General features: G+C 40.3%; 30 non-coding genes and 2 pseudogenes across 30 annotated transcripts; all 32 read left to right on the forward strand.

The window, feature by feature from the left end:
- The first annotated feature begins 152 nt into the window (after nucleotides 1–152).
- On the forward strand, nucleotides 153–275 carry LOC130618629 (5S ribosomal RNA; annotated as a pseudogene).
- A 450-nt stretch (nucleotides 276–725) lies between these two features.
- Nucleotides 726–844, forward strand: LOC130615150 (5S ribosomal RNA). Its single transcript, XR_008976239.1, has one exon. It is a non-coding gene; the product is annotated as a 5S ribosomal RNA (ribosomal RNA).
- Nucleotides 845–1,294: 450 nt separating this feature from the next.
- LOC130616993 (5S ribosomal RNA) lies at nucleotides 1,295–1,413 on the forward strand. Its single transcript, XR_008978072.1, has one exon. It is a non-coding gene; the product is annotated as a 5S ribosomal RNA (ribosomal RNA).
- A 450-nt stretch (nucleotides 1,414–1,863) lies between these two features.
- LOC130616591 (5S ribosomal RNA) lies at nucleotides 1,864–1,982 on the forward strand. The gene has a single exon (XR_008977671.1). It is a non-coding gene; the product is annotated as a 5S ribosomal RNA (ribosomal RNA).
- Nucleotides 1,983–2,432: 450 nt separating this feature from the next.
- On the forward strand, nucleotides 2,433–2,551 carry LOC130617899 (5S ribosomal RNA). Its single transcript, XR_008978976.1, has one exon. It is a non-coding gene; the product is annotated as a 5S ribosomal RNA (ribosomal RNA).
- Nucleotides 2,552–3,001: 450 nt separating this feature from the next.
- On the forward strand, nucleotides 3,002–3,120 carry LOC130616186 (5S ribosomal RNA). The gene has a single exon (XR_008977270.1). It is a non-coding gene; the product is annotated as a 5S ribosomal RNA (ribosomal RNA).
- A 450-nt stretch (nucleotides 3,121–3,570) lies between these two features.
- On the forward strand, nucleotides 3,571–3,689 carry LOC130615327 (5S ribosomal RNA). The gene has a single exon (XR_008976416.1). It is a non-coding gene; the product is annotated as a 5S ribosomal RNA (ribosomal RNA).
- Nucleotides 3,690–4,138: 449 nt separating this feature from the next.
- On the forward strand, nucleotides 4,139–4,257 carry LOC130617914 (5S ribosomal RNA). Its single transcript, XR_008978989.1, has one exon. It is a non-coding gene; the product is annotated as a 5S ribosomal RNA (ribosomal RNA).
- A 450-nt stretch (nucleotides 4,258–4,707) lies between these two features.
- On the forward strand, nucleotides 4,708–4,826 carry LOC130619125 (5S ribosomal RNA). Its single transcript, XR_008979868.1, has one exon. It is a non-coding gene; the product is annotated as a 5S ribosomal RNA (ribosomal RNA).
- Nucleotides 4,827–5,276: 450 nt separating this feature from the next.
- On the forward strand, nucleotides 5,277–5,395 carry LOC130617218 (5S ribosomal RNA). Its single transcript, XR_008978295.1, has one exon. It is a non-coding gene; the product is annotated as a 5S ribosomal RNA (ribosomal RNA).
- A 450-nt stretch (nucleotides 5,396–5,845) lies between these two features.
- On the forward strand, nucleotides 5,846–5,964 carry LOC130619248 (5S ribosomal RNA). Its single transcript, XR_008979990.1, has one exon. It is a non-coding gene; the product is annotated as a 5S ribosomal RNA (ribosomal RNA).
- Nucleotides 5,965–6,414: 450 nt separating this feature from the next.
- On the forward strand, nucleotides 6,415–6,533 carry LOC130618515 (5S ribosomal RNA; annotated as a pseudogene).
- Nucleotides 6,534–6,983: 450 nt separating this feature from the next.
- Nucleotides 6,984–7,102, forward strand: LOC130619371 (5S ribosomal RNA). The gene has a single exon (XR_008980112.1). It is a non-coding gene; the product is annotated as a 5S ribosomal RNA (ribosomal RNA).
- A 450-nt stretch (nucleotides 7,103–7,552) lies between these two features.
- On the forward strand, nucleotides 7,553–7,671 carry LOC130617005 (5S ribosomal RNA). The gene has a single exon (XR_008978084.1). It is a non-coding gene; the product is annotated as a 5S ribosomal RNA (ribosomal RNA).
- A 449-nt stretch (nucleotides 7,672–8,120) lies between these two features.
- On the forward strand, nucleotides 8,121–8,239 carry LOC130619494 (5S ribosomal RNA). The gene has a single exon (XR_008980234.1). It is a non-coding gene; the product is annotated as a 5S ribosomal RNA (ribosomal RNA).
- Nucleotides 8,240–8,689: 450 nt separating this feature from the next.
- LOC130617017 (5S ribosomal RNA) lies at nucleotides 8,690–8,808 on the forward strand. Its single transcript, XR_008978096.1, has one exon. It is a non-coding gene; the product is annotated as a 5S ribosomal RNA (ribosomal RNA).
- Nucleotides 8,809–9,258: 450 nt separating this feature from the next.
- On the forward strand, nucleotides 9,259–9,377 carry LOC130619618 (5S ribosomal RNA). The gene has a single exon (XR_008980356.1). It is a non-coding gene; the product is annotated as a 5S ribosomal RNA (ribosomal RNA).
- Nucleotides 9,378–9,827: 450 nt separating this feature from the next.
- Nucleotides 9,828–9,946, forward strand: LOC130617030 (5S ribosomal RNA). Its single transcript, XR_008978108.1, has one exon. It is a non-coding gene; the product is annotated as a 5S ribosomal RNA (ribosomal RNA).
- A 449-nt stretch (nucleotides 9,947–10,395) lies between these two features.
- Nucleotides 10,396–10,514, forward strand: LOC130617042 (5S ribosomal RNA). The gene has a single exon (XR_008978120.1). It is a non-coding gene; the product is annotated as a 5S ribosomal RNA (ribosomal RNA).
- Nucleotides 10,515–10,963: 449 nt separating this feature from the next.
- LOC130617055 (5S ribosomal RNA) lies at nucleotides 10,964–11,082 on the forward strand. Its single transcript, XR_008978133.1, has one exon. It is a non-coding gene; the product is annotated as a 5S ribosomal RNA (ribosomal RNA).
- A 450-nt stretch (nucleotides 11,083–11,532) lies between these two features.
- On the forward strand, nucleotides 11,533–11,651 carry LOC130619740 (5S ribosomal RNA). Its single transcript, XR_008980478.1, has one exon. It is a non-coding gene; the product is annotated as a 5S ribosomal RNA (ribosomal RNA).
- A 450-nt stretch (nucleotides 11,652–12,101) lies between these two features.
- On the forward strand, nucleotides 12,102–12,220 carry LOC130617154 (5S ribosomal RNA). Its single transcript, XR_008978231.1, has one exon. It is a non-coding gene; the product is annotated as a 5S ribosomal RNA (ribosomal RNA).
- Nucleotides 12,221–12,670: 450 nt separating this feature from the next.
- On the forward strand, nucleotides 12,671–12,788 carry LOC130617413 (5S ribosomal RNA). The gene has a single exon (XR_008978491.1). It is a non-coding gene; the product is annotated as a 5S ribosomal RNA (ribosomal RNA).
- Nucleotides 12,789–13,238: 450 nt separating this feature from the next.
- Nucleotides 13,239–13,357, forward strand: LOC130616888 (5S ribosomal RNA). The gene has a single exon (XR_008977967.1). It is a non-coding gene; the product is annotated as a 5S ribosomal RNA (ribosomal RNA).
- Nucleotides 13,358–13,807: 450 nt separating this feature from the next.
- Nucleotides 13,808–13,926, forward strand: LOC130616050 (5S ribosomal RNA). The gene has a single exon (XR_008977135.1). It is a non-coding gene; the product is annotated as a 5S ribosomal RNA (ribosomal RNA).
- Nucleotides 13,927–14,376: 450 nt separating this feature from the next.
- LOC130615450 (5S ribosomal RNA) lies at nucleotides 14,377–14,495 on the forward strand. Its single transcript, XR_008976538.1, has one exon. It is a non-coding gene; the product is annotated as a 5S ribosomal RNA (ribosomal RNA).
- A 450-nt stretch (nucleotides 14,496–14,945) lies between these two features.
- Nucleotides 14,946–15,063, forward strand: LOC130617414 (5S ribosomal RNA). Its single transcript, XR_008978492.1, has one exon. It is a non-coding gene; the product is annotated as a 5S ribosomal RNA (ribosomal RNA).
- A 450-nt stretch (nucleotides 15,064–15,513) lies between these two features.
- LOC130618141 (5S ribosomal RNA) lies at nucleotides 15,514–15,632 on the forward strand. The gene has a single exon (XR_008979216.1). It is a non-coding gene; the product is annotated as a 5S ribosomal RNA (ribosomal RNA).
- A 450-nt stretch (nucleotides 15,633–16,082) lies between these two features.
- Nucleotides 16,083–16,201, forward strand: LOC130616051 (5S ribosomal RNA). Its single transcript, XR_008977136.1, has one exon. It is a non-coding gene; the product is annotated as a 5S ribosomal RNA (ribosomal RNA).
- Nucleotides 16,202–16,651: 450 nt separating this feature from the next.
- On the forward strand, nucleotides 16,652–16,770 carry LOC130615388 (5S ribosomal RNA). The gene has a single exon (XR_008976478.1). It is a non-coding gene; the product is annotated as a 5S ribosomal RNA (ribosomal RNA).
- A 450-nt stretch (nucleotides 16,771–17,220) lies between these two features.
- LOC130617219 (5S ribosomal RNA) lies at nucleotides 17,221–17,339 on the forward strand. Its single transcript, XR_008978296.1, has one exon. It is a non-coding gene; the product is annotated as a 5S ribosomal RNA (ribosomal RNA).
- Nucleotides 17,340–17,789: 450 nt separating this feature from the next.
- On the forward strand, nucleotides 17,790–17,908 carry LOC130616300 (5S ribosomal RNA). The gene has a single exon (XR_008977382.1). It is a non-coding gene; the product is annotated as a 5S ribosomal RNA (ribosomal RNA).
- Nucleotides 17,909–18,111: the final 203 nt, after the last annotated feature.

Below are 18,111 nucleotides of genomic sequence, written 5' to 3' on the forward strand. Positions count from 1 at the left end.
GTCGTAATTAATGGATAGCGCTTGAAATGAGCTTTCAAATGCACATAAACACGACCTATTTCGGATGATCCAGTCAATAAATATGACCTTTAAAGTTTAAACCATTTTCGATGTGATGTGCTAATAAATCGTAGATATCTGCCCGTTTGTTTGTTTACGACCATACCACGATGAACACACCTGTTCTCGTCCGATCACGGAAGTTAAGCATCGTCGGGCCGGGATAGTACTTGGAATGGGGACCGCCCGCCTGGGAGCTCCCGGTGTCGTAGGCTATTGACTTTTTCACGTTACATTATTTATCATTACGACTGTGACGTATCTTTTTTACGAAATAGCCGCTGAGTAAATCAAGAAAGAGACATGATTAGAAGTTGCTTTCCCTTCAAAACGGCTACAATCTTGCTGCAATAAATGCGCCACGTCGCAAATGAATGGATTACGAGCGTCAGACAAAGAAAATGGCGATGTAGTTACTTTGCTAATTAACTTTGTCATATGAAAATTAAGTCTGAAAGCACCCTAGATTTCCTTCGTTGGAACTTTTTACCGGAAATCTTAAAGCGCATTATTGTCGTAATTAATGGATAGCGCTTGAAATGAGCTTTCAAATGCACATAAACACGACCTATTTCGGATAATCCAGTCAAGAAATATGACCTTTAAAATTTAAACCATTTTCGATGTAATGTGCTAATAAATCGTAGATATCTGCCCGTTTGTTTGTCTACGACCATACCACGATGAACACACCTGTTCTCGTCCGATCACGGAAGTTAAGCATCGTCGGGCCGGGGTAGTACTTGGATGGGGGACCGCCTGGGAACTCCCGGTGTCGTAGGCTATTGACTTTTTCACGTTACATTATTTATCATTAGGACTGGGACGTATCTTTTTTACGCAATAGCCGCTGAGTAAATCAAGAAAGAGACATGATTATAAGTTGCTTTCCCTTCAAAACGGCTACAATCTTGCTGCAATAAATGCGCCACGTCGCAAATAAATGGATTACGAGCGTCAGACAAAGAAAATGGCGATGTAGTTACTTTGCTAATTAACTTTGTCATATGAAAATTAAGTCTGAAAGTACCCTAGATTGCATTCGTTGGAACTTTTTACCGGAAATCTTAAAGCGCATTATTGTCGTAATTAATGGATAGCGCTTGAAACGAGCTTTCAAATGCACATAAACACAACCTTTTTCGGATAATCCAGTCAAGAAATATGACCTTTAAAATTTACATTATTTTTGATGTAATGTGCTAATAAATCGTAGATATCTGCCCGTTTGTTTGTCTACGACCATACCACGATGAACACACCTGTTCTCGTCCGATCACGGAAGTTAAGCATCGTTGGGCCGGGATAGTACTTGGATGGGGGACCGCCTGGGAACTCCCGGTGTCGTAGGCTATTGACTTTTTCACGTTACATTATTTATCATTAGGACTGGGACGTATCTTTTTTACGCAATAGCCGCTGAGTAAATCAAGAAAGAGACATAATTAGAATTTGCTTTCCCTTCAAAACGGCTACAATCTTGCTGCAATAAATGCGCCACGTCGCAAATAAATGGATTACGAGCGTCAGACAAAGAAAATGGCGATGTAGTTACTTTGCTAATAAACTTTGTCATATGAAAATTAAGTCTGAAAGCACCCTAGATTTCCTTCGTTAGAACTTTTTACCGGAAATCTTAAAGCGCATGGTTGTCGTAAAGAATCGATAGCGCTTAAAAAGAGCTTTCAAATGCACATAAACACGACCTATTTCGGATGATCCAGTCAAGAAATATGACCTTTAAAGTGTGAACCATTTTCGATGTAATGTGCTAATAAATCGTAGATATCTGCCCCTTTGTGTGTCTACGACCATACCACGATGAACACACCTGTTCTCGTCCGATCACGGAAGTTAAACATCGTTAGGCCGGGATAGTACTTGGATGGGGGACCGCCTGGGAACTCCCGGTGTCGTAGGCTATTGACTTTTTCACGTTACATTATTTATCATTACGACTGGGACGTATCTTTTTTACGCAATAGCCGCTGAGTAAATCAAGAAAGAGACATGATTAGAAGTTGCTTTCCCTTCAAAACGGCTACAATCTTGCTGCAGTAAATGCGCCACGTCGCAAATAAATGGATTACGAGCGTCAGACAAAGAAAATGGCGATGTAGTTACTTTGCTAATTAACTTTGTCATATGAAAATTAAGTCTGAAAGCACCCTAGATTTCCTTCGTTGGAACTTTTTACCGGAAATCTTAAAGCGCATTATTGTCGTAATTAATGGATAGCGCTTGAAATGAGCTTTCAAATGCACATAAACACGACCTATTTCGGATAATCCAGTCAAGAAATATGACCTTTAAAATTTAAACCATTTTCGATGTAATGTGCTAATAAATCGTAGATATCTGCCCGTTTGTTTGTCTACGACCATACCACGATGAACACACCTGTTCTCGTCAGATCACGGAAGTTAAGCATCGTTGGGCCGGGATAGTACTTGGATGGGGGACCGCCTGGGAACTCCCGGTGTCGTAGGCTATTGACTTTTTCACGTTACATTATTTATCATTACGACTGGGACGTATCTTTTTTACGCAATAGCCGCTGAGTAAATCAAGAAAGAGACATGATTAGAAGTTGCTTTCCCTTCAAAACGGCTACAATCTTGCTGCAGTAAATGCGCCACGTCGCAAATAAATGGATTACGAGCGTCAGACAAAGAAAATGGCGATGTAGTTACTTTGCTAATTAACTTTGTCATATGAAAATTAAGTCTGAAAGCACCCTAGATTTCCTTCGTTGGAACTTTTTACCGGAAATCTTAAAGCGCATTATTGTCGTAATTAATGGATAGCGCTTGAAATGAGCTTTCAAATGCACATAAACACGACCTATTTCGGATAATCCAGTCAAGAAATATGACCTTTAAAGTTTAAACCATTTTCGATGTAATGTGCTAATAAATCGTAGATATCTGCCCGTTTGTTTTTCTACGACCATACCACGATGAACACACCTGTTCTCGTCAGATCACGGAAGTTAAGCATCGTTGGGCCGGGATAGTACTTGGATGGGGGACCGCCTGGGAACTTCCGGTGTCGTAGGCTATTGACTTTTTCACGTTACATTATTTATCATTACGACTGGGACGTATCTTTTTTACGCAATAGCCGCTGAGTAAATCAAGAAAGAGACATGATTAGAAGTTGCTTTCCCTTCAAAACGGCTACAATCTTGCTGCAATAAATGCGCCACGTCACAAATAAATGGATTACGAGCGTCAGACAAAGAAAATGGCGATGTAGTTACTTTGCTAATTAACTTTGTCATATGAAAATTAAGTCTGAAAGCACCCTAGATTTCCTTCGTTGGAACTTTTTACCGGAAATCTTAAAGCGCATTATTGTCGTAATTAATGGATAGCGCTTGAAATGAGCTTTCAAATGCACATAAACACGACCTATTTCGGATAATCCAGTCAAGAAATATGACCTTTAAAATTTAAACCATTTTCGATGTAATGTGCTAATAAATCGTAGATATCTGCCCGTTTGTTTGTCTACGACCATACCACGATGAACACACCTGTTCTCGTCCGATCACGGAAGTTAAGCATCGTTGGGCCAGGATAGTACTTGGATGGGGGACCGCCTGGGAACTCCTGGTGTCGTAGGCTATTGACTTTTTCACGTTACATTATTTATCATTACGACTGGGACGTATCTTTTTTACGCAATAGCCGCTGAGTAAATCAAGAAAGAGACATGATTAGAAGTTGCTTTCCCTTCAAAACGGCTACAATCTTGCTGCAATAAATGCGCCACGTCGCAAATAAATGGATTACGAGCGTCAGACAAAGAAAATGGCGATGTAGTTACTTTGCTAATTAACTTTGTCATATGAAAATTAAGTCTGAAAGCACCCTAGATTTATTCGTTGGAACTTTTTACCGGAAATCTTAAAGCGCATTATTGTCGTAATTAATGAATAGCGCTTGAAATGAGCTTTCAAATGCACATAAACACGACCTATTTCGCATAATCCAGTCAAGAAATATGACCTTTAAAGTTTAAACCATTTTCGATGTAATGTGCTAATAAATCGTAGATATCTGCCCGTTTGTTTGTCTACGACCATACCACGATGAACACACCTGTTCTCGTCAGATCACGGAAGTTAAGCATCGTTGGGCCGGGATAGTACTTGGATGGGGGACCGCCTGGGAACTCCCGGTGTCGTAGGCTATTGACTTTTTCACGTTACATTATTTATCATTACGACTGGGACGTATCTTTTTTACGCAATAGCCGCTGAGTAAATCAAGAAAGAGACATGATTAGAAGTTGCATTCCCTTCAAAACGGCTACAATCTTGCTGCAATAAATGCGCCACGTCGCAAATAAATGGATTACGAGCGTCAGACAAAAAAAATGGCGATGTAGTTACTTTGCTAACTAACTTTGTCATATGAAAATTAAGTCTGAAAGCACCCTAGATTTCCTTCGTTGGAACTTTTTACCGGAAATCTTAAAGCGCATTATTGTCGTAATTAATGGATAGCGCTTGAAATGAGCTTTCAAATGCACATAAACACGACCTATTTCGGATAATCCAGTCAAGAAATATGACCTTTAAAATTTAAACCATTTTCGATGTAATGTGCTAATAAATCGTAGATATCTGCCCGTTTGTTTGTCTACGACCATACCACGATGAACACACCTGTTCTCGTCCGATCACGGAAGTTAAGCATCGTTGGGCCGGGATAGTACTTGGATGGGGGACCGCCTGGGAACTCCTGGTGTCGTAGGCTATTGACTTTTTCACGTTACATTATTTATCATTACGACTGGGACGTATCTTTTTTACGCAATAGCCGCTGAGTAAATCAAGAAAGAGACATGATTAGAAGTTGCTTTCCCTTCAAAACGGCTACAATCTTGCAGCATTAAATGCGCCACGTCGCAAATAAATGGATTACGAGCGTCAGACAAAGAAAATGGCGATGTAGTTACTTTGCTAATTAACTTTGTCATATGAAAATTAAGTCTGAAAGCACCCTAGATTTCCTTCGTTGGAACTTTTTACCGGAAATCTTAAAGCGCATGGTTTTCGTAAAGAATCGATAGCGCTTAAAAAGAGCTTTCAAATGCACATAAACACGACCTATTTCGGATGATCCAGTCAAGAAATATGACCTTTAAAGTTTGAACCATTTTCGATGTAATGTGCTAATAAATCGTAGATATCTGCCCGTTTGTGTGTCTACGACCATACCACGATGAACACACCTGTTCTCGTCCGATCACGGAAGTTAAGCATCCTCGGGCCGGGATAGTACTTGGATGGAGGACCGCCTGGGAACTCCCGGTGTCGTAGGCTATTGACTTTTTCACGTTACATTATTTATCATTACGACTGTGACGTATCTTTTTTACGCAATAGCCGCTGAGTAAATCAAGAAAGAGACATGATTAGAAGTTGCATTCCCTTCAAAACGGCTACAATCTTGCTGCAATAAATGCGCCACGTCGCAAATAAATGGATTACGAGCGTCAGACAAAAAAAATGGCGATGTAGTTACTTTGCTAACTAACTTTGTCATATGAAAATTAAGTCTGAAAGCACCCTAGATTTCCTTCGTTGGAACTTTTTACCGGAAATCTTAAAGCGCATTATTGTCGTAATTAATGGATAGCGCTTGAAATGAGATTTCAAATGCACATAAACACGACCTATTTCGGATAATCCAGTCAAGAAATATGACCTTTAAAATTTAAACCATTTTCGATGTAATGTGCTAATAAATCGTAGATATCTGCCCGTTTGATTGTCTACGACCATACCACGATGAACACACCTGTTCTCGTCCGATCACGGAAGTTAAGCATCGTTGGGCCGGGATAGTACTTGGATGGGGGACCGCCTGGGAACTCCTGGTGTCGTAGGCTATTGACTTTTTCACGTTACATTATTTATCATTACGACTGGGACGTATCTTTTTTACGCAATAGCCGCTGAGTAAATCAAGAAAGAGACATGATTAGAAGTTGCTTTCCCTTCAAAACGGCTACAATCTTGCAGCATTAAATGCGCCACGTCGCAAATAAATGGATTACGAGCGTCAGACAAAGAAAATGGCGATGTAGTTACTTTGCTAATTAACTTTGTCATATGAAAATTAAGTCTGAAAGCACCCTAGATTTCCTTCGTTGGAACTTTTTACCGGAAATCTTAAAGCGCATGGTTGTCGTAAAGAATCGATAGCGCTTAAAAAGAGCTTTCAAATGCACATAAACACGACCTATTTCGGATGATCCAGTCAAGAAATATGACCTTTAAAGTTTGAACCATTTTCGATGTAATGTGCTAATAAATCGTAGATATCTGCCCGTTTGTGTGTCTACGACCATACCACGATGAACACACCTGTTCTTCTCCGATCACGGAAGTTAAGCATCCTCGGGCCGAGATAGTACTTGGATGGAGGACCGCCTGGGAACTCCCGGTGTCGTAGGCTATTGACTTTTTCACGTTACATTATTTATCATTACGACTGTGACGTATCTTTTTTACGCAATAGCCGCTGAGTAAATCAAGTAAGGGACATCATTAGAAGTTTCTTTCCCTTCAAAAGGGCTACGATCTGGCAGCATTAAATGCACCACGTCGCAAATGAATGGATTACGAGCGTCAGACAAAGAGAATGGCGATGTAGCTAATTTGCTAATTAACTTTGTCATATGAAAATTAAGTCTGAAAGTACCCTAGATTGCCTTCGTTGGAACTTTTTACCGGAAATCTTAAAGCGCATGGTTGTCGTAATTAATGGATAGCGCTTGAAATGAGCTTTCAAATGCACATAAACACGACCTATTTCGGATGATCCAGTCAAGAAATATGACCTTTAAAATTTAAACCATTTTCGATGTAATGTGCTAATAAATCGTAGATATCTGCCCGTTTGTTTGTCTACGACCATACCACGATGAACACACCTGTTCTCGTCCGATCACGGAAGTTAAGCATCGTTGGGCCGGGATAGTACTTGGATGGGGGACCGCCTGGGAACTCCTGGTGTCGTAGGCTATTGACTTTTTCACGTTACATTATTTATCATTACGACTGGGACGTATCTTTTTTACGCAATAGCCGCTGAGTAAATCAAGAAAGAGACATGATTAGAAGTTGCTTTCCCTTCAAAACGGCTACAATCTTGCTGCAATAAATGCGCCACGTCGCAAATAAATGGATTACGAGCGTCAGACAAAGAAAATGGCGATGTAGTTACTTTGCTAATTAACTTTGTCATATGAAAATTAAGTCTGAAAGTACCCTAGATTGCCTTCGTTGGAACTTTTTACCGGAAATCTTAAAGCGCATTATTGTCGTAATTAATATATAGCGCTTGAAACGAGCTTTCAAATGCACATAAACACAACCTTTTTCGGATAATCCAGTCAAGAAATATGACCTTTAAAATTTAAACCATTTTTGATGTAATGTGCTAATAAATCGTAGATATCTGCCCGTTTGTTTGTCTACGACCATACCACGATGAACACACCTGTTCTCGTCCGATCACGGAAGTTAAGCATCGTTGGGCCGGGATAGTACTTGGATGGGGGACCGCCTGGGAACTCCCGGTGTCGTAGGCTATTGACTTTTTCACGTTACATTATTTATCATTAGGACTGGGACGTATCTTTTTTACGCAATAGCCGCTGAGTAAATCAAGAAAGAGACATGATTAGAATTTGCTTTCCCTTCAAAACGGCTACAATCTTGCTGCAATAAATGCGCCACGTCGCAAATAAATGGATTACGAGCGTCAGACAAAGAAAATGGCGATGTAGTTCATTGCTAATTAACTTTGTCATATGAAAATTAAGTCTGAAAGCACCCTAGATTTCCTTCGTTGGAACTTTTTACCGGAAATCTTAAAGCGCATTATTGTCGTAATTAATGGATAGCGCTTGAAATGAGCTTTCAAATGCACATAAACACGACCTATTTCGGATAATCCAGTCAAGAAATATGACCTTTAAAATTTAAACCATTTTCGATGTAATGTGCTAATAAATCGTAGATATCTGCCCGTTTGTTTGTCTACGACCATACCACGATGAACACACCTGTTCTCGTCCGATCACGGAAGTTAAGCATCGTTGGGCCGGGATAGTACTTGGATGGGGGACCGCCTGGGAACTCCTGGTGTCGTAGGCTATTGACTTTTTCACGTTACATTATTTATCATTACGACTGGGACGTATCTTTTTTATGCAATAGCCGCTGAGTAAATCAAGAAAGAGACATGATTAGAAGTTGCTTTCCCTTCAAAACGGCTACAATCTTGCAGCATTAAATGCGCCACGTCGCAAATAAATGGATTACGAGCGTCAGACAAAAAAAATGGCGATGTAGTTACTTTGCTAACTAACTTTGTCATATGAAAATTAAGTCTGAAAGCACCCTAGATTTCCTTCGTTGGAACTTTTTACCGGAAATCTTAAAGCGCATGGTTGTCGTAAAGAATCGATAGCGCTTAAAAAGATCTTTTAAATGCACATAAACACGACCTATTTCGGATGATCCAGTCAAGAAATATGACCTTTAAAGTTTGAACCATTTTCGATGTAATGTGCTAATAAATCGTAGATATCTGCCCGTTTGTGTGTCTACGACCATACCACGATGAACACACCTGTTCTCGTCCGATCACGGAAGTTAAGCATCGTTGGGCCGGGATAGTACTTGGATGGGGGACCGCCTGGGAACTCCCGGTGTCGTAGGCTATTGACTTTTTCACGTTACATTATTTATCATTACGACTGTGACGTATCTTTTTTACGCAATAGCCGCTGAGTAAATCAAGTAAGGGACATCATTAGAAGTTTCTTTCCCTTCAAAAGGGCTACGATCTGGCAGCATTAAATGCGCCTCGTAGCAAATGAATTGATTACGAGCGTCAGACAAAGAGAATGGCGATGTAGCTAATTTGCTAATTAACTTTGTCATATGAAAATTAAGTCTGAAAGTACCCTACATTGCCTTCGTTGGAACTTTTTACCGGAAATCTTAAAGCGCATGGTTGTCGTAATTAATGGATAGCGCTTGAAATGAGCTTTCAAATGCACATAAACACGACCTATTTCGGATGATCCAGTCAAGAAATATGACCTTTAAAATTTAAACCATTTTCGATGTAATGTGCTAATAAATCGTAGATATCTGCCCGTTTGTTTGTCTACGACCATACCACGATGAACACACCTGTTCTCGTCCGATCACGGAAGTTAAGCATCGTTGGGCCGGGATAGTACTTGGATGGGGGACCGCCTGGGAACTCCTGGTGTCGTAGGCTATTGACTTTTTCACGTTACATTATTTATCATTACGACTGGGACGTATCTTTTTTACGCAATAGCCGCTGAGTAAATCAAGAAAGAGACATGATTAGAAGTTGCTTTCCCTTCAAAACGGCTACAACCTTGCTGCAATAAATGCGCCACGTCGCAAATAAATGGATTACGAGCGTCAGACAAAGAAAATGGCGATGTAGTTACTTTGCTAATTAACTTTGTCATATGAAAATTAAGTCTGAAAGTACCCTAGATTGCCTTCGTTGGAACTTTTTACCGGAAATCTTAAAGCGCATTATTGTCGTAATTAATATATAGCGCTTGAAACGAGCTTTCAAATGCACATAAACACAACCTTTTTCGGATAATCCAGTAAAGAAATATGACCTTTAAAATTTAAACCATTTTTGATGTAATGTGCTAATAAATCGTAGATATCTGCCCGTTTGTTTGTCTACGACCATACCACGATGAACACACCTGTTCTCGTCCGATCACGGAAGTTAAGCATCGTTGGGCCGGGATAGTACTTGGATGGGGGACCGCCTGGGAACTCCCGGTGTCGTAGGCTATTGACTTTTTCACGTTACATTATTTATCATTAGGACTGGGACGTATCTTTTTTACGCAATAGCGGCTGAGTAAATCAAGAAAGAGACATGATTAGAATTTGCTTTCCCTTCAAAACGGCTACAATCTTGCTGCAATAAATGCGCCACGTCGCAAATAAATGGATTACGAGCGTCAGACAAAGAAAATGGCGATGTAGTTCATTGCTAATTATCTTTGTCATATGAAAATTAAGTCTGAAAGTACCCTAGATTGCCTTCGTTGGAACTTTTTACCGGAAATCTTAAAGCGCATTATTGTCGTAATTAATATATAGCGCTTGAAACGAGCTTTCAAATGCACATAAACACAACCTTTTTCGGATAATCCAGTAAAGAAATATGACCTTTAAAATTTAAACCATTTTCGATGTAATGTGCTAATAAATCGTAGATATCTGCCCGTTTGTTTGTCTACGACCATACCACGATGAACACACCTGTTCTCGTCCGATCACGGAAGTTAAGCATCGTTGGGCCGGGATAGTACTTGGATGGGGGACCGCCTGGGAACTCCCGGTGTCGTAGGCTATTGACTTTTTCACGTTACATTATTTATCATTAGGACTGGGACGTATCTTTTTTACGCAATAGCGGCTGAGTAAATCAAGAAAGAGACATGATTAGAATTTGCTTTCCCTTCAAAACGGCTACAATCTTGCTGCAATAAATGCGCCACGTCGCAAATAAATGGATTACGAGCGTCAGACAAAGAAAATGGCGATGTAGTTCATTGCTAATTAACTTTGTCATATGAAAATTAAGTCTGAAAGCACCCTAGATTTCCTTCGTTGGAACTTTTTACCGGAAATCTTAAAGCGCATGGTTGTCGTAAAGAATCGATAGCGCTTAAAAAGAGCTTTCAAATGCACATAAACACGACCTATTTCGGATGATCCAGTCAAGAAATATGACCTTTAAAGTGTGAACCATTTTCGATGTAATGTGCTAATAAATCGTAGATATCTGCCCCTTTGTGTGTCTACGACCATACCACGATGAACACACCTGTTCTCGTCCGATCACGGAAGTTAAGCATCGTTGGGCCGGGATAGTACTTGGATGGGGGACCGCCTGGGAACTCCCGGTGTCGTAGGCTATTGACTTTTTCACGTTACATTATTTATCATTACGACTGGGACGTATCTTTTTTACGCAATAGCCGCTGAGTAAATCAAGAAAGAGACATGATTAGAAGTTGCATTCCCTTCAAAACGGCTACAATCTTGCTGCAATAAATGCGCCACGTCGCAAATAAATGGATTACGAGCGTCAGACAAAAAAAATGGCGATGTAGTTACTTTGCTAACTAACTTTGTCATATGAATATTAAGTCTGAAAGCACCCTAGATTTCCTTCGTTGGAACTTTTTACCGGAAATCTTAAAGCGCATTATTGTCGTAATTAATGGATAGCGCTTGAAATGAGCTTTCAAATGCACATAAACACGACCTATTTCGGATAATCCAGTCAAGAAATATGACCTTTAAAATTTAAACCATTTTCGATGTAATGTGCTAATAAATCGTAGATATCTGCCCGTTTGTTTGTCTACGACCATACCACGATGAACACACCTGTTCTCGTCCGATCACGGAAGTTAAGCATCGTTGGGCCGGGATAGTACTTGGATGGGGGACCGCCTGGGAACTCCTGGTGTCGTAGGCTATTGACTTTTTCACGTTACATTATTTATCATTACGACTGGGACGTATCTTTTTTACGCAATAGCCGCTGAGTAAATCAAGAAAGAGACATGATTAGAAGTTGCTTTCCCTTCAAAACGGCTACAATCTTGCTGCAATAAATGCGCCACGTCGCAAATAAATGGATTACGAGCGTCAGACAAAGAAAATGGCGATGTAGTTACTTTGCTAATTAACTTTGTCATATGAAAATTAAGTCTGAAAGCACCCTAGATTTCCTTCGTTGGAACTTTTTACCGGAAATCTTAAAGCGCATGGTTGTCGTAATTAATGGATAGCGCTTGAAATGAGCTTTCAAATGCACATAAACACGACCTATTTCGGATGATCCAGTCAAGAAATATGACCTTTAAAGTTTGAACCATTTTCGATGTAATGTGCTAATAAATCGTAGATATCTGCCCGTTTGTGTGTCTACGACCATACCACGATGAATACACCTGTTCTCGTCCGATCACGGAAGTTAAGCATCCTCGGGCCGGGATAGTACTTGGATGGAGGACCGCCTGGGAACTCCCGGTGTCGTAGGCTATTGACTTTTTCACGTTACATTATTTATCATTACGACTGTGACGTATCTTTTTTACGCAATAGCCGCTGAGTAAATCAAGTAAGGGACATCATTAGAAGTTTCTTTCCCTTCAAAAGGGCTACGATCTGGCAGCATTAAATGCGCCACGTCGCAAATGAATGGATTACGAGCGTCAGACAGAGAGAATGGCGATGTAGCTAATTTGCTAATTAACTTTGTCATATTAAAATTAAGTCTGAAAGTACCCTAGATTGCCTTCGTTTGAACTTTTTACCAGAAATCTTAAAGCGCATGGTTGTCGTAATTAATGGATAGCGCTTGAAATGAGCTTTCAAATGCACATAAACACGACCTATTTCGGATGATCCAGTCAAGAAATATGACCTTTAAAATTTAAACCATTTTCGATGTAATGTGCTAATAAATCGTAGATATCTGCCCGTTTGTTTGTCTACGACCATACCACGATGAACACACCTGTTCTCGTCCGATCACGGAAGTTAAGCATCGTTGGGCCGGATAGTACTTGGATGGGGGACCGCCTGGGATCTCCTGGTGTCGTAGGCTATTGACTTTTTCACGTTACATTGTTAATCATTACGACTGGGACGTATCTTTTTTACGCAATAGCCGCTGAGTAAATCAAGAAAGAGACATGATTAGAAGTTGCTTTCCCTTCAAAACGGCTACAATCTTGCTGCAATAAATGCGCCACGTCGCAAATGAATGGATTACGAGCGTCAGACAAAGAAAATGGCGATGTAGCTAATTTGCTAATTAACTTTGTCATATGAAAATTAAGTCTGAAAGTACCCTAGATTGCCTTCGTTGGAACTTTTTACCGGAAATCTTAAAGCGCATGGTTGTCGTAATTAATGGATAGCGCTTGAAATGAGCTTTCAAATGCACATAAACACGACCTATTTCGGATGATCCAGTCAATAAATATGACCTTTAAAGTTTAAACCATTTTCGATGTAATGTGCTAATAAATCGTAGATATCTGCCCGTTTGTTTGTTTACGACCATACCACGATGAACACACCTGTTCTCGTCCGATCACGGAAGTTAAGCATCGTCGGGCCGGGATAGTACTTGGATGGGGGACCGCCTGGGAACTCCCAGTGTCGTAGGCTACTGACTTTTTCACGTTACATTATTTATCATTACGACTGTGACGTATCTTTTTTACGAAATAGCCGCTGAGTAAATCAAGAAAGAGACATGATTAGAAGTTGCTTTCCCTTCAAAACGGCTACAATCTTGCTGCAATAAATGCGCCACGTCGCAAATGAATGGATTACGAGCGTCAGACAAAGAAAATGGCGATGTAGTTACTTTGCTAATTAACTTTGTCATATGAAAATTAAGTCTGAAAGCACCCTAGATTTCCTTCGTTGGAACTTTTTACCGGAAATCTTAAAGCGCATTATTGTCGTAATTAATGGATAGCGCTTGAAATGAGCTTTCAAATGCACATAAACACGACCTATTTCGGATAATCCAGTCAAGAAATATGACCGTTAAAATTTAAACCATTTTCGATGTAATGTGCTAATAAATCGTAGATATCTGCCCGTTTGTTTGTCTACGACCATACCACGATGAACACACCTGTTCTCGTCCGATCACGGAAGTTCAGCATCGTTGGGCCGGGATAGTACTTGGATGGGGGACCGCCTGGGAACTCCTGGTGTCGTAGGCTATTGACTTTTTCACGTTACATTATTTATCATTACGACTGGGACGTATCTTTTTTACGCAATAGCCGCTGAGTAAATCAAGAAAGAGACATGATTAGAAGTTGCTTTCCCTTCAAAACGGCTACAATCTTGCTGCAATAAATGCGCCACGTCGCAAATAAATGGATTACGAGCGTCAGACAAAGAAAATGGCGATGTAGTTACTTTGCTAATTAACTTTGTCATATGAAAATTAAGTCTGAAAGCACCCTAGATTTCCTTCGTTGGAACTTTTTACCGGAAATCTTAAAGCGCATGGTTGTCGTAAAGAATCGATAGCGCTTAAAAAGAGCTTTCAAATGCACATAAACACGACCTATTTCGGATGATCCAGTCAAGAAATATGACCTTTAAAATTTAAACCATTTTCGATGTAATGTGCTAATAAATCGTAGATATCTGCCCGTTTGTTTGTCTACGACCATACCACGATGAACACACCTGTTCTCGTCCGATCACGGAAGTTAAGCATCGTTGGGCCAGGATAGTACTTGGATGGGGGACCGCCTGGGAACTCCTGGTGTCGTAGGCTATTGACTTTTTCACGTTACATTATTTATCATTACGACTGGGACGTATCTTTTTTACGCAATAGCCGCTGAGTAAATCAAGAAAGAGACATGATTAGAAGTTGCTTTCCCTTCAAAACGGCTACAATCTTGCTGCAATAAATGCGCCACGTCGCAAATAAATGGATTACGAGCGTCAGACAAAGAAAAGGGCGATGTAGTTACTTTGCTAATTAACTTTGTCATATGAAAATTAAGTCTGAAAGCACCCTAGATTTCCTTCGTTGGAACTTTTTACCGAAAATCTTAAAGCGCATGGTTGTCGTAATTAATGGATAGCGCTTGAAATGAGCTTTCAAATGCACATAAACACGACCTATTTCGGATGATCCAGTCAAGAAATATGACCTTTAAAATTTAAACCATTTTCGATGTAATGTGCTAATAAATCGTAGATATCTGCCCGTTTGTTTGTCTACGACCATACCACGATGAACACACCTGTTCTCGTCCGATCACGGAAGTTAAGCATCGTTGGGCCGGATAGTACTTGGATGGGGGACCGCCTGGGATCTCCTGGTGTCGTAGGCTATTGACTTTTTCACGTTACATTGTTTATCATTACGACTGGGACGTATCTTTTTTACGCAATAGCCGCTGAGTAAATCAAGAAAGAGACATGATTAGAAGTTGCTTTCCCTTCAAAACGGCTACAATCTTGCTGCAATAAATGCGCCACGTCGCAAATGAATGGATTACGAGCGTCAGACAAAGAAAATGGCGATGTAGCTAATTTGCTAATTAACTTTGTCATATGAAAATTAAGTCTGAAAGTACCCTAGATTGCCTTCGTTGGAACTTTTTACCGGAAATCTTAAAGCGCATGGTTGTCGTAATTAATGGATAGCGCTTGAAATGAGCTTTCAAATGCACATAAACACGACCTATTTCGGATGATCCAGTCAATAAATATGACCTTTAAAGTTTAAACCATTTTCGATGTAATGTGCTAATAAATCGTAGATATCTGCCCGTTTGTTTGTTTACGACCATACCACGATGAACACACCTGTTCTCGTCCGATCACGGAAGTTAAGCATCGTCGGGCCGGGATAGTACTTGGATGGGGGACAGCCTGGGAACTCCCAGTGTCGTAGGCTATTGACTTTTTCACGTTACATTATTTATCATTACGACTGTGACGTATCTTTTTTACGAAATAGCCGCTGAGTAAATCAAGAAAGAGACATGATTAGAAGTTGCTTTCCCTTCAAAACGGCTACAATCTTGCTGCAATAAATGCGCCACGTCGCAAATGAATGGATTACGAGCGTCAGACAAAGAAAATGGCGATGTAGTTACTTTGCTAATTAACTTTGTCATATGAAAATTAAGTCTGAAAGCACCCTAGATTTCCTTCGTTGGAACTTTTTACCGGAAATCTTAAAGCGCATTATTGTCGTAATTAATGGATAGCGCTTGAAATGAGCTTTCAAATGCACATAAACACGACCTATTTCGGATAATCCAGTCAAGAAATATGACCTTTAAAATTTAAACCATTTTCGATGTAATGTGCTAATAAATCGTAGATATCTGCCCGTTTGTTTGTCTACGACCATACCACGATGAACACACCTGTTCTCGTCCGATCACGGAAGTTCAGCATCGTTGGGCCGGGATAGTACTTGGATGGGGGACCGCCTGGGAACTCCTGGTGTCGTAGGCTATTGACTTTTTCACGTTACATTATTTATCATTACGACTGGGACGTATCTTTTTTACGCAACAGCCGCTGAGTAAATCAAGAAAGAGACATGATTAGAAGTTGCTTTCCCTTCAAAACGGCTACAATCTTGCTGCAATAAATGCGCCACGTCGCAAATAAATGGATTACGAGCGTCAGACAAAGAAAATGGCGATGTAGTTACTTTGCTAATTAACTTTGTCATATGAAAATTAAGTCTGAAAGCACCCTAGATTTCCTTCGTTGGAACTTTTTACCGGAAATCTTAAAGCGCATGGTTGTCGTAAAGAATCGATAGCGCTTAAAAAGAGCTTTCAAATGCACATAAACACGACCTATTTCGGATGATCCAGTCAAGAAATATGACCTTTAAAATTTAAACCATTTTCGATGTAATGTGCTAATAAATCGTAGATATCTGCCCGTTTGTTTGTCTACGACCATACCACGACGAACACACCTGTTCTCGTCCGATCACGGAAGTTAAGCATCGTTGGGCCAGGATAGTACTTGGATGGGGGACCGCCTGGGAACTCCTGGTGTCGTAGGCTATTGACTTTTTGACGTTACATTATTTATCATTACGACTGGGACGTATCTTTTTTACGCAATAGCCGCTGAGTAAATCAAGAAAGAGACATGATTAGAAGTTGCTTTCCCTTCAAAACGGCTACAATCTTGCTGCAATAAATGCGCCACGTCGCAAATAAATGGATTACGAGCGTCAGACAAAGAAAAGGGCGATGTAGTTACTTTGCTAATTAACTTTGTCATATGAAAATTAAGTCTGAAAGCACCCTAGATTTCCTTCGTTGGAACTTTTTACCGAAAATCTTAAAGCGCATGGTTGTCGTAAAGAATCGATAGCGCTTAAAAAGAGCTTTCAAATGCACATAAACACGACCTATTTCGGATGATCCAGTCAAGAAATATGACCTTTAAAGTTTGAACCATTTTCGATGTAATGTGCTAATAAATCGTAGATATCTGCCCGTTTGTGTGTCTACGACCATACCACGATGAACACACCTGTTCTCGTCCGATCACGGAAGTTAAGCATCCTCGGGCCGGGATAGTACTTGGATGGAGGACCGCCTGGGAACTCCCGGTGTCGTAGGCTATTGACTTTTTCACGTTACATTATTTATCATTACGACTGTGACGTATCTTTTTTACGCAATAGCCGCTGAGTAAATCAAGTAAGGGACATCATTAGAAGTTTCTTTCCCTTCAAAAGGGCTACGATCTGGCAGCATTAAATGCGCCACGTCGCAAATGAATGGATTACGAGCGTCAGACAAAGAGAATGGCGATGTAGCTAATTTGCTAATTAACTTTGTCATATGAAAATTAAGTCTGAAAGTACCCTAGATTGCCTTCGTTGAAACTTTTTACCGGAAATCTTAAAGCGCATGGTTGTCGTAATTAATGGATAGCGCTTGAAATGAGCTTTCAAATGCACATAAACACGACCTATTTCGGATGATCCAGTCAAGAAATATGACCTTTTAAATTTAAACCATTTTCGATGTAATGTGCTAATAAATCGTAGATATCTGCCCGTTTGTTTGTCTACGACCATACCACGATGAACACACCTGTTCTCGTCCGATCACGGAAGTTAAGCATCGTTGGGCCGGGATAGTACTTGGATGTGGGACCGCCTGGGAACTCCTGGTGTCGTAGGCTATTGACTTTTTCACGTTACATTATTTATCATTACGACTGTGACGTATCTTTTTTACGCAATAGCCCCTGAGTAAATCAAGTAAGGGACGTGATTAGAAGATGCTTTCCCTTCAAAACGGCTACAATCTTGCTGCAATAAATGCGCCACGTCGCAAATAAATGGATTACGAGCGTCAGACAAAGAAAATGGCGATGTAGTTACT

The sequence above is a fragment of the Hydractinia symbiolongicarpus genome, chromosome 11, assembly GCF_029227915.1.
Source record: "Hydractinia symbiolongicarpus strain clone_291-10 chromosome 11, HSymV2.1, whole genome shotgun sequence".
NCBI classification, from domain to species: Eukaryota; Metazoa; Cnidaria; class Hydrozoa; order Anthoathecata; family Hydractiniidae; genus Hydractinia; species Hydractinia symbiolongicarpus.